Source organism: Pongo abelii, chromosome 12, assembly GCF_028885655.2.
Source record: "Pongo abelii isolate AG06213 chromosome 12, NHGRI_mPonAbe1-v2.0_pri, whole genome shotgun sequence".
Lineage (NCBI taxonomy): Eukaryota > Metazoa > Chordata > Mammalia > Primates > Hominidae > Pongo > Pongo abelii.
Window position 1 is genome coordinate 52,563,495 of NC_071997.2, and position 13,360 is coordinate 52,576,854.

At 38.2% G+C, this 13,360-nt stretch overlaps 1 protein-coding gene and 1 non-coding gene across 9 annotated transcripts in view; one reads left to right on the forward strand and one right to left on the reverse strand.

Annotated features, from left to right (window-relative positions):
• Nucleotides 1-13,360, reverse strand: part of CTNNA2 (catenin alpha 2) — a 1,140,166-nt gene that overhangs the window by 1,001,315 nt on the left and 125,491 nt on the right.
• Nucleotides 12,912-13,013, forward strand: LOC112132157 (U6 spliceosomal RNA). Its single transcript, XR_002913966.1, has one exon. It is a non-coding gene; the product is annotated as a U6 spliceosomal RNA (small nuclear RNA).

Below are 13,360 nucleotides of genomic sequence, written 5' to 3' on the forward strand. Positions count from 1 at the left end.
CTGGCTCTCCTACAGCTAATGCTTTTGCAAATAGACCCAACCAATTTGCTTTAGAAAAAAAGTAGAGGCAAAGACACAGTGTGCTGGTATTTTAACTCTCTCCAAATGCCATGTTTTAAATAAACTAAGCATAGCAATCCAACCATACAGACCGATTTAGATTTGGGTTTCTTCATCACAACAATAGTTGGCACCGACATGCTGCCTGTCCTCCAAAAACCTAAAAACACTTTACACATTTTCCATTCACACTACCAACTGCCACGAAGCAGCTCTGTCATATACAGAATTCTGCCGCTGGGCAACACACCTTCTCACGCCATAGAAGGATAAAGATGCCAGATGCTTCCCGCAGACACTGGGATACCTTCATCCCTACTGAAGCCAGGCCTACCTAAGTGATCTTAGTCCAGTACTTATGATACCACTATTGCAAATTTCTGGAGAAGTTCCCTGAGAACCTTTTTCAAACTCTGATGGAATCAAAAGTGGCATAATAATGATGATGAGCAAGGAAGTTCTGTAGGAAAGCTGGATACTCAGTCATGAAGTCATTGTAACATGACAGTGACAGGTACTGGGTAAGACTGCACAGAGAATTTCCATTATAACATGGGCATGCTGGTAGACATACACTGATAGATCGAAGAAGACACATAAAATTATAGCTGTTCCATTATGTAACTTTTAAAACATGACACAAAAATGCTGGGGAAATCACAACAGAGACATGAATCTAGCATGCATCAAGCAGAAGTGAAGGATACTCCTTAAACAAAGATCTCAAGCCAACTATGAGCCGAGAAGCAAGAGTTAGTTAGGGCCTTCAGTCCTGAAGGTCACAGAGCCCTTATAAATCTAAAAACAAAAGAATAACAGTTCCCAGACAAATCACTCAAATTAATTTATTCCTTTGAGGATCAACCTTTTCGTTCATTTCTTCTGACAAAGGTAAAATTCAGTAGCAAAGAAAAGGTTACAAGGTACTAATTTGTTGAAGTGGAAAAATAAGTCATAGAAACGTGAAATGCTGTTTTCCAGCCATGCTGTTTCTGATACAGTTGAGACTAAAACAAGGAATTCTGTCTCTGCCCCATAATCTTTTCACCATTTAGTTTACTAACCACATTAGCAATGAACAAAAGGAGTGGTGGTGGGGACTGCAAAATCCCCACCTCTAAACCCATGATGTTGATATGTAAGATTCCCTTTGAGTTGCCTGTAAGGGGCATTTTAGCTTCATATCAGCTATTGAGCACAAGGTAGAAGAAGGTAAGAAGCTCCCCTGCCTGTGATACCTCAGCTGGTATCATCTTTACAGTTTGCTGTTTCTAGAAAAAGTATTCCCATCCTGCACGTCCTGCTACTTTCAAAACATTGGATTGCTTTCTGCTGTCTGTATTAGACCTTGTAGCAGGAACATTTTCCTTAAAAAATCCCTTGGCCAGTTGGAATTATATGAAAACAGAAAAAAAAGATTCTATTCCAGGATAGTAATCATAACCATAGTCTTCTAGATTCACTCATTAATGATCTTTGCCTCCAGAGTCTCCTAGTATGAACAAATTAGGGCAGAGAAGGCAAAATGAGTCAAGCATCCTCTAGAGCAAAAAGGGAGGCAGTGGTAGTTAGAAAATAGGAATTGATGATTTGGTATGTGGCCCCTCTGACAAGCACACACAATAAGGTGACTCCTAACTGAGAATGTCATGCCATCTGTACATTCAATATTTAAGAATTAGGAAGGACAGAGAAAATGCACAGGCGTTTGGGGTAGATTGGAGGATTTTTCAGTAAATAGTCATTTCCTCCCCATCCTCACGTCCATAAGAAGAGAATATTTTCCTATTCCATTGCTATTGGGCTTTGGCTAAAGGAATGTTAAGAAATATGATGTGAGTAGACATTTGGAATGTGCTTACTTAGTTGGGCTTCTCCTATGTGCTACTGCCTTCTGCCATAAGAGTCACATATAACCTACTGGTCCAAAAAGAAAGAAAGACACATGGAGCACACCTGAATCTGAGCTGGAGCTGGAGCCAAGCACAGCTAAGTTAAGCCTAGTCAGCCAACTCCCAACCAAACCATCAACACATGATCAAGAAGTAAATGCCTGCTGTTGTATGTTGCATACCACTGAGATTTTGCCATTAACTATTAATCAGCAATAACTAACACAATGGTATCAAATAGACTTTGTTTAAATTGAAGCCCTGCCATTCAAGTATTTATCATATACTCTGGGCCAGGCATTGTTCTAGGTAGCACAGCTACATCAGTGGACAAAACCAGCAAAAATATCTGCTGTCTCAGCAGAGATCACATTCTGGAGGGAAAGACTGAAAATAAACAAATAAGGAAAGTATACTGAAAAAAAAACTTGAAGCCCTGCAATTTATTAGCTCTGTGGTATTGTCCAATTGCCTGCCCTTTCTGCGTCCTGGTTTCCTCAAATGAAAAATCAGGATAATAAGGATTTTATAGGCTTATTGTGAGGATTAAATAACTTAATGGATAGACAGCATGCTAACATTCCTGGAAATATTTGTTATTATTGTTATGTTGTCATTATTTTCCCAAATTTAAATTTCCTTTTTTGGCAATTCTTTATCTCTGAAGTAACAGGTAAACACTCATTAAAATAGAGATCCAGATTTACACTCCTCTATGTGGAACAACCAAATTGACACAAACGAGAAAACAAGAGAATGGATCAAGTGTGCAGTCTCATGAGTCCTTCATCTTTCTGAGGATAAAATGATATATAGTCTCAATTCCATCTGTGCAATTAATACAGTCTGTTTGCCCACAAAAGAAAATTTACATAAAGCAAATAAATTTCTTCTCACTGATTTGAATTCAAAGTAAAAAATCATATTTTACTTACCTTTGGTGGAGAGACTTAGAATACAGACTGGATACAGTCAAAGAGTGAAAAACAAGATTGTAAATAACAAAAGACAACAAGTTTGTCTTCGTCCATACAGCACAATGTTACAAGCCTATGAGAAAGCTCCTAGAATTTGAATTTCTGAGGAGAGTTTCTTCATGGAAAGTTTTAGCTGGGCACAGTGGCTCATGCCTGTATCTCAGCACTTTGGGAGGCCACAGTGAGTGGACTGCTTGAGCTCAGAAGTTTGAGACCAGCCTGGACAAGATAGTGAGACCCAATATCTACAAAAAATACAAAAATTAGGTGGGCATGGTGGCACAATATTGTAGTCCCGGCTACTGAGCAGGCTGAGGTGGGAGGATCACTTGATCCCAGGGAGGTCGAGGCTTCAGTGAGTCATGATTGTGCCTCTGCACTCCAGCCTGAGCAACAGAATGAGATCCTTTCTCAAAAAAAAAAAAAAAAAAAAAAAAAAGACAGAAAGAAAAGTTTTAAATTGTGTTTCCATGTAAGGTACTAATATAGCCCACCTGGTAATCCTTTAGATAATTTCATAATCTTTCTGCGGTGGTAAGAAAGAGGCACAGACCAGGATGCTATCAGCTATTTGTCACTCATGATAGAAAATACAAAACCTGACAGAAAAGAAAAGGCAGAGTAAAATGGGCTCCTCTATGAAGCGGCCAAGGGTTAAGGGGCTTGCTTCCTTGGACAGTGTCCTGATAAGGAAAAACTGACTCGAGTTCCCATACCTCAAGGAATGCCTTCAAATGCCAGATATGTTAATGCAATGCATCGTTCACTGCAGAAATTCTCCTTTCAAACCTTCCTGGAAAATGTCTTTGGAACTCTCTGCCTCACCTTTCTAAGTTATCTCCATTCTTTCTACTGTTCTATAGCAGCACAATAGCCCAGGATGCTTTCCAGTTGCCAAGGGGACCACCCAAACCTGTTTTCTCTCCACGAAGCTCCAGCTTCAGATTCTCCCCATGAATTTTTTTCTTCACCAATACTGAGCACTACTGCCATCAAACTCCACAAAGCTTTATTATATGATAGGCCAGCTTTAGTTGATACAAAATTCAGAAGAAGCTAATGACTGATAATGCCTATCATTATCAGAGAGCTGTGGAGATAATTCACCTACCTCTGCACATATGATGTTGAGTCAGTTATATTACCTAAGCTTCAGTTTCATTGTTTGTAAAAAAGGATGGTGATAACATTATATTATTAAAAGATTTGTTCTGAAAATCGGTGGAATAATTGCACATGCAAAAGTGATGATTTTTCTTCTTTGCAATGTTGTCTACATGAGTATCATTTTAAACTTCAAGACACCAATTGGGGTAGGGATGCCACTGGAAATCTCACAGGACAAGATGTCTGAAAAAACAGATTTATTGAGAAAGGGAGAGAGATGAAATAAGGTGAATTTTCTAAATTTCTTTAGCATTTCAAGAATCAAGTCTGAAAACCTTGAATTGCTTTTTTCTCTGCCTTTTTTTGCATTTATTTCTTTAAATTTCTCCCCTATTTAGGGTAGTTGGCAGGTATTATTAGTACCGAGTCTCCTGTACATTAAATTGCTTTTTCCATGAGTAAAATAATACTGGCTAATGACCTTTTACTATTACCTCCCACTTATAAATGAGGGAACTACAGTATAAAACAGTTAAGAAAGTTGCTCATGGTCATAAAAGTTGAACCTTGGCTGGGTGCGATTGCTCATGTCTGTAATCCCAGTACTTTGGGAGGCTAAGGTGGGAAGATTGCTTGAGTCCAGAAGTTTGAGACTAGTCTGGGCAACAGTGAAGAAACCCCATCTCTACAAAAAAACAATACAAAAATTAGCTGGGCGTAGTGGCGCACACCTGTAGTCCTACCTACTCCAGAGGCTGAGGTGGGAAGATGGCCTGAGCCCGGGAGGCAGAGGCTGCAATGAGCCGAGATCATGCCATTGCACTCCAGTCTGGGTGTTAGAGTCAAACCTCATCTAAAAAAAAAAACAAAAAAAAACAAACTTGAACCTAAATTGTCTTGACTTCAGAGTTTATGCTCAAAACCACCCTGGTGTACTGCTTCTAGAGAAGAATCCCAAGGCTTAGTTACACCCTGGAGCTTCTGAATCATGGGAGGAAATAGAGGTAAGGACACAAATAAAAAAATGAGGAGCCAGCCATTTCTGAAGAATGAGAGAGGAAGAGGCAAGAGAGAGATATAAAGGAATGTTAGACTAGATGTTAGACAGCAGGTGTTCTAATACATGTGTGGGGCTCATGGGCAATGTGGCTGCTTTTCCTGGTGAGACAGAGTAGGTCTGGAGGTCAGTTTCCCCAAGTTGCCATTGGTGAGAGTAGGATGCTGGCTGTAAAGCTGGACCAGCTAGTGAGCAACACAGGGGCCTGGCAAAGTCAAGAGAAGGAACCTCTGAGGTGTAATGCAAAGTAGACAAAATTTTGGCCCAGTGACCTCAGCCCCCTTGTGTTATGCTTGTAAATATCTTACATTACATGACCAAGGGGATTTTACAGATGTGATTAAGGTTACCAATCAGTGGCCTTTAAAAAACGGAAATTATCCCGAATTATCTGGGTAGAACCAATGTAATCACATGAGCCCTTAAAAAGCTAATCTTTTGGCCGGGCACGGTGGCTCATGCCTGTAATCCCAGCACTTTGGGAGACTGAGGTAGAAGGATCACGAGGTCAGGAGTTCGAGACCAGCCTGGCCAACATGTTGAAACTCCATCTCTACTAAAGATACAAAAAAATTAGCCAGGTGTGGTGGTGGCCACCTGTAATCCCAGCTACTCGGGAGGCTGAGGCAGGAGAATTGTTTGAACCCGGTAGGCGGAGGTTGCAGTGAGCCAAGATTATGCCACTGCACTCCAGCCTGGGTGACAGGGCGAGACTCCATCTCAAAACAAAACAAAACAAAAAATCAGATCTTTCTCCTGGCTATCGGTGGAAGAGAACATGATAGAGATACAGCAGAAGAGGATGTAAGATGGGTAGGGCTAAGGGAAAAGGCAGAGGGATTTGAATTGAGAAAAACTTAACCTAGTTGCTAGAGGGGACACATAAAAAGCATGGAAAAGAATGTGGGTGGCCTCTGGGAGCTGAGTGAGTTCTGGCTGAAAGTCAGCAAAGAAAAGGAGGTCTCAATTCCACAACCATCTGGAACTGAATTCAGTCACCAGCCTAAATGAGGTGAGAAGTGGATTCTTCCCCAGAGCCTCCAGTAAGACACAGCCCCATCAATACCTTGATTTCAGCCTTGAGAGATCCAAAGAAGGAGACCCAGCCATGTCTGCCTGAACTTCTGACCTTCAAAAACTAAGTAGTAATACATTGGTAAGTTACCACATACTAAGTTTGTGGTAACTTTTTTACTGCAGCAATAGGAAACAAATACAAATAGTTTTCAGATTTGTGTGTCCATGACAATCACCTAGAGGCCATGCTAACACACAAATTCCGTGACCCACCCCAAGAGTTTCTGATTGATTAGGTCTAGGGTGGGTTGGAGAATTTTCATTTGTGACAAATTTCCAGAGGCTGCTGCTGCTGCTGGTTCAGGAATGACGCTTTAAGAACCACTGTTGTAATCAGGAACCATCACCACACATGCCAGTAGGGGAGCAGTTATCAGGAAGATATGGGATATCTCTGCTCAGACCAGATGACCAGTAAGAACAATACCTCTTTATTTGGGGACCATAAAACTAAGTCTTCCAAATATGTTATCTGAACTATGACAGTCGTTCTAATTTTCTGTTAAGTTTTTTTTGAGATGGAGCCTTGCTCTGTTGCCAGGCTGGAGTGAAGTGGCACGATCTAGGCTCACTGCAACCCCCGCCTCCCCAGTTCAAGCGATTCTCCTGCCTCAGCCTCCCGAGTAGCTGGGACTACAGGCGTGCACCACCACACCCAGCTAATTTGTGTATTTTTAGTAGAGGCAGGGTTTCACTGTGTTGGCCAGGATGGTCTCGATCTCTTGATCTTGTGATCTGCCCACCTTGGCCTCCCAAAGTGCTGGGATTACAGGCATAGCCACCATGCCTGGCCTGTTAATTTTTTTTTTTAAATACCTCTAAGATGTGGATACCCTATTGTAAGAGGGGCTATTTTCTGGCGCTGAAGAGAGTATCTGTGTGTATGTATCACAGATAGGAGCAGAAGTTGAGGGAAAAAAAAACAGGAGAAATCTTTTGTATTATTATCTACATAGCCCTAGACAGTAAAAGCCATCCTGGTTCCCACCAGAATACACTCTGCCATGACAACACCATGTCCAAATGGAGGTGGGAGGAAGATGGCATTTGTCACTCTTCCTGGTGCTACCATGTGTATGAAAATTGCCTGGTCTGGTGGCCAAACTATGGGAAAGCCCTGCTTCTTATCTTCCTCCATTAAGTCTGCTCAATCTAAGCTCATTTCCCCTAACTTTGACTATAACGAGGTAGTGTATCACCCATCACTATTCTTTACACAGTAACCATTCAAAGCCCTGGCTCAGTGAACCGAGAGGTGACCCAAGATGCAAGCTGCTGCTGTAATTACAGGATCTGTCACCCCTTTTAATCAAAATTGCAGTGATATGCAATAGTCTAAGTAGTTTTTGCTATTTGCAGTGAAGGCAGGGTGGGGTGCGGGTATCTCCGCTATTGCTAAAGTGTAGTTTAGTAATTTCCTCAAATATTACAATATTTGCAAGACTTCTATTCTTGGTAAACCCATACCTTTCAACAAAACACTCAAAGAAGTGCTGCTGAACAAAAATATCATTGTAATAATTTGAAAATATTACTGTAATAATACTCAATGTCAAAGCATAAATGCATATTAAAGAATGCCTTAATAAACTTATCAAACTATTATACCCTTTTCAGAATCTCCTTTTTCTTCTACCCAAATAAACAAAATGTTACCACAAATATACATACAAAGAAAGCTCCAAAGCCTCAAGTCTTTCAAGGTGGTAAGTTGAGACTAATAATATATGGCCTAGAGTTTGCTGACTAAAAAGAAATAACCATGTCCATATCTCACTGAAATGGGTTTTTATACTTACAATAGCACACTTATAAAATTTAATACTATGTGCCAATTTTATAGAAATTTGCCACTCCTGGAGTATGCTAATAGAAAGCCAGTAATCTGAAATTGAAAATAAAATTTAGTATCTGTCAAATTCATTTCCTTGCTTTTCACTGTATTCATAGTCTTATCATTTTAATTCATTTTGGAAACATATACAGACTCAGTCTACTCCTAAATTATGGGTTGTTTTCCACTTGAGTGTGAACCTATGTGATATCCAGGTAAGTAGTGCTTACTCTATGTGCCATGTGAGGTGTCCAGTGTCCCATCAAGGACCCAAATTGTCTAAATGAAATTTCTTGACCAAAGGTTAACATTGTTCAACTTGCTTATTATCCTTCAGCAACACCGCAATTCAGATTTGGACAGTAGATTCCAACAACTGAAAATCAGAACTGTTAGTATTCCAGGTAACATATCTTGAGGAATTATCTTTACAGTCCAAAAGTAACTTTAAATTATTTAATAGGAACATAGCTTCTTTGGCAATTAATTTATTCTTTGTTCTTCTGCCTATAAATTAGAATTTCATGTGCAATAACTATATATCTCAAATCTTCACCAGAATCTCATCACTTCATATTTACATTATAGCAAACTAGCCACCAAACTGCCTTCCTTTAGTCTCACTGTAAAATTTAGCCCAAACTAATTATCCTAAACATTGCTTTTCTAGAAAACCAAAACAACTGCTTAATTCTCTTTTCCAACAAGCCCCAACTCCTCTTTGTAACCAGGCAGATATTCCACTTTCTGACCCTGCTCTTTTGGATCTTATTTCTTTAACAAAAGTCTTCTACTCCAATCAGGGTATAACATTACAACACATGGTTCATGCCTCTTCCTAAAGTTTCTACCTGGGACACCTTCCTTCTCATCCTCCAATATCCAAATACTGACATCCTCAACCTGCACCTTCATAATCCCTGAATCAAGACTGTATTTACAGTCAGTAACAGAAGATCTTAACATTTTTCTTAACTGGCTCATTAAGAAACTGACATTAGTTTGACATAACCCACCAGGTTATAAACTCATTAAGACATAAATTCAGTTTTTCATTTATTTTCTCTCATCTGCAGCATATAGTAGAGAGTTAGGCCCTTCATATATGTTGTTGATTAAATGTGAACATATGAAATATCCAAATATTTATTTGTACTTTTCAAGTATCAATTCTTTATCTTTTCAATTGTGGGTCTATTTCCTAGAGAATAATAGCTTTTAAAATATCTTTCAGACATATTTTTAGACATATTCTTTGTTCAGTACTTCCCCAGACCCTGAAAACACATGACATCTTGGCATTATTTAGAGAACATAATTTATATTTCAGGTTTACTTTTATTTATGTATTTTAGAAAAATGTATAGTACATATTAGAACAGGATACTAGCTTATTTAACATGTGTTAAATTGTACCCCATTTTTGTTCAGGAAAAAGTAACTTTGAGACTAGTGATATTTGATTCAGTTCTGATTTCCACATGAGTAACTTTGTGCAAAGTATAGTTCAAGCTCTACAGGTTAGCCCACAATGCCTCCTAGGAAGTCTTCCTTCTCACTGACTCAAATTCCATTTTGTCTTCAAGACCCTCTCAGGGTCTCCCTGAGACCTCTTTACGAAGTCTACCTGTTTACACAAGCCCTAGTGACTTTTCTTTTCTCTGAATTCCACTGGTATTTAGAATGACTTTAAGTCAATTCTAATTCAAATACATGATTTGAATACAAGTTGCCTGTATTGTTATCTATTTGATTTACCTAAGTTTTTTGCCTTCTAATGCATTCAGGAACAGAGACTCTTCACTTTCACAATGATTAGCAGTGCTGGGCATTACTCAAAATGCTATGAGTACTCATGGGCTTGATTCTTTGCCAAGTTCAAGTTTCTCTCTCTCTCTACACACACACACACACACACACACACACACGCACACAGTTATAGTTAAAATGTAATACAAATGTTCTGATGCAGGAAGGAGATTTTTTACTGAATGCACCACTTTAGCTGCTACAGACCTGGAAAAAAAATAAGTAAGTGTTCTCCTTCAGAATGCCTTCGATATTCTCTTTTTAAAATGTAGCTTTTATTTTGTTACTAGAGTCATTTGAGTTATACTAAAACTAATCCTTTTGAACCCAATCCAAATTTCCTACAATAATTACCACAATATAATTTGAATCCCATTCAACAAGGCATTGAAAACCCTCAAATCATAACTAAGTCATAAAACAGTTAATTTTTAAAGTAATTTTCATATGAAGATATCTTTACTTAAAAGTTAGACAACCAATTTTAAACGAAAAAAACTTTTAATGAGGACTTATGTCCAGAATGCATTAGAAACTCAAATTTAATTACAGTGTTTTTAAATAATTTATATAAATAAATTTTACTTTTAATGCAAGAGTCTAATGCTTCTCAATTATTTCTTTGAAAGCCTTTGATAATCTAGCCAAAAAGTGCAATCCCATAATGCATTATTAAATAAAAGTTTTCTGTCTCTTCCTTCATTCAGTTATCCATCCATCATTCATTCAGTGCCTATATACTAACTACCCACTGTGTGCAAGCTCCATTTAGCTGATGTGGGAAACATTAAAGTGAATTCGACATGCTTAATATTGATTAGAGAGATGAGCTTTGTTCTGACTCATCAGATTGTAAAAGCAGGAACCATTCGCCAAGAGGGGAGCCCTCACAGAGTGAGCTCTGCTGGGGATGGGCATCTCTGGGACCATTAAATCATTTCATTTCAACTTGGCATTTAGATCAGGCAGTAGGCAGGTAACCAATGGCAGCTCCGAATTTTGAATGTCTGGATGGAGCCATATTAAGTAGTTTGTGCAACAGAGTAATGGGAAAATAATCAATGATCTTTTGAATTGCTGCCAGAAAAAATGCAGGAAACAAATTAACCAAGGCTATGAAAAGGCATCCAAGTAACTCTAGGAGGGAGAGTCAAGGAGACAAAGTAATCATGATATAAAGAAAGAAATGCAGATATTTAAGAGCTATTTTCAACAGTTAAGTGGTTATAAAAATACTTAATTAGTACCTAAGGACTTGCATTTTTAAAGCAAGCTCTAGTGAATTATTATATTTTATTTTAAAAGTCGAAGTTAAATCCACACATGTGCTGGTGAGTTAAAAAGGAATTAAGTAGCAGAAACTCATAGGGAAATTATTTAAGCCTAATAGACCTGCCTCATGCAATTTCCTATGTCATAGACTGGCTGATTCACTGGATCTAAAGTAAACAGGTACTGCTTTGCATCCAGTGGCAGCTACGGTAAATGGGAAATAATTCTCCTGCATTGTGTTAGCCTTGCCCCTTTCAATTGAATTATGAGTCTTGAAAGGTCATAACACGTTACAGCAATTATATTTGCCTAGAAGTCTTTCACAGTGAGGACTGACATTTCAGCACAAGTTGTGTTCAGCATATATACTCCTTAGTAAATCATCTTATTAAGCTTTTCATACAGAAAATCATATGTAAAAAAGAGAAACAATAACCTAGCTTTCCTTCTGGTCACCTGTGGGATTTAATTTTGTATTTATGAGCCAAAAATACCTCAGGTAATATGCTTCTGTAAATATAAAAAAAATGAATCTACCATGGTTTTAGGAAATGCAAATGAGGCCTGTTAATTTTGTACATCTCAAGATAGTATAATCCTTTCCATTAATTTCATGATATTTACATTTCAAAACAACAACGATTCCACTGAACACTACAGGTCATTGGCCAAAGTTTATTATGATTATCAATAGTTTCATGTTGCTATCATCAAGTCCTGGTATGCTGGAGTGAATGGGAGTCCTTGGTCAATCACTGAGAGTGAGAACATCTGTATCAGACAGTCATGGAGGAAGGCACTAACACATGCTGAGCACGCTATCTCAGTAGTTACTGTTCAGGCACTTGACCTATGTTACCTTATGCTATCTTCACACTGCTGTCAGGTCAATAGTGATGGTATCCCAATTTTACCCATAAGAGAACTAAAGCTTGCTTTTCCAAGGTTAATGGAATTCAACCAGTTTGTTCCAAATCTGTTTTTTTCCAAGATACAATTCAACTTCCTGAAATGTGTTCAATATGTTATTTCATGGGTGGTAAGTCTTGTGGGGCAGAACAGGCTAAGAAAATACACAGCTTCAAGAAACTTCACAGAAATATGTGGATAATAAATCCTTAATGTATTGTTTAAGGTAACTGAGTGTTTAGGGACCATTTTTGACCTTTCAGTTTGTCAGAGATGACTAGACCTTTCTAGCATGCATCTCTCGATACCACTCTGAAGATGAAAGTGAACAGATAATGGATCTAATCCAATATGGAAGGTCTTTGTTTCCCGAAAGTTCAAAAAACCATCAAATAGCTCAATACATGTGGGCATCAGCCATAATCATTCTAAGGTGACCAGAATCACCTCAGGTGACACATCTACAAATGTATGAAACCACCTGTTTCTACCCTTAACTCCTTCCCAATTGCCTTATTAGAAGATGGGGCTTGGTTCTTCTTTCCTGCATCCCATCCCTTCCTGCCTCCTGACTGAGGCCTCACTCCATCAATTGTACTCTCTTCTGTATCCTCAATTTCACCCCTTTTCTGGCTCTTTCCAGGCAGTGGAAAGTATTGCCCAATTAAAAAAGTAAAATACAAAATAAAAAATATATATATCCTTCACCATCCTACTCCTCACTTGACATTCTATACTTCCCTTCTCCTTCACAGCCTAGCTTCTTGAAAGGGTAGTCTATAATGCCTGTTCCACTTCCTCACTACCTACTCATTCCCCATCCCACAACAATCTGGCTTCTGCCCTCGCCATTCCACTGAAATTAGCCTTGCAAAATTACAAATGATCTTCTAGTTACTTAATTCAATGGACATCATGTGATTTCCCAGCTTATATACTAAAATTAGAAAGATGTGGAGAAGATTATCATGGTCTCGGGGAAGAATGACAAGCAAATTTATGCAGCATCCAATATTTTTATAGTATGAACTCATTTTGTTATATATAGACATATATCTGGATATAGAGAATATATTTGCATATAGAAAAAGTCTGGAAAGATATGCATCAAAATTTTAACAGTAGTTATGCTGGGTGGTGGGATTTAGGGTGATTCTTAAATTATTCAAAATTATATATATTTTTCACCTTATACATTTATATATATTCTAGTTACATAATGATCACACATTCCTTATCTAAATAAAAATCAATAAGTAAATCATTTCAAAATACCCAGGGTCCTCTTTTAAAATCTTATTTGATTACATAGAAATATTTGGCAATGTTGTTGTTTCTTTTGTTTCAAGAATAGAATACTACTCCT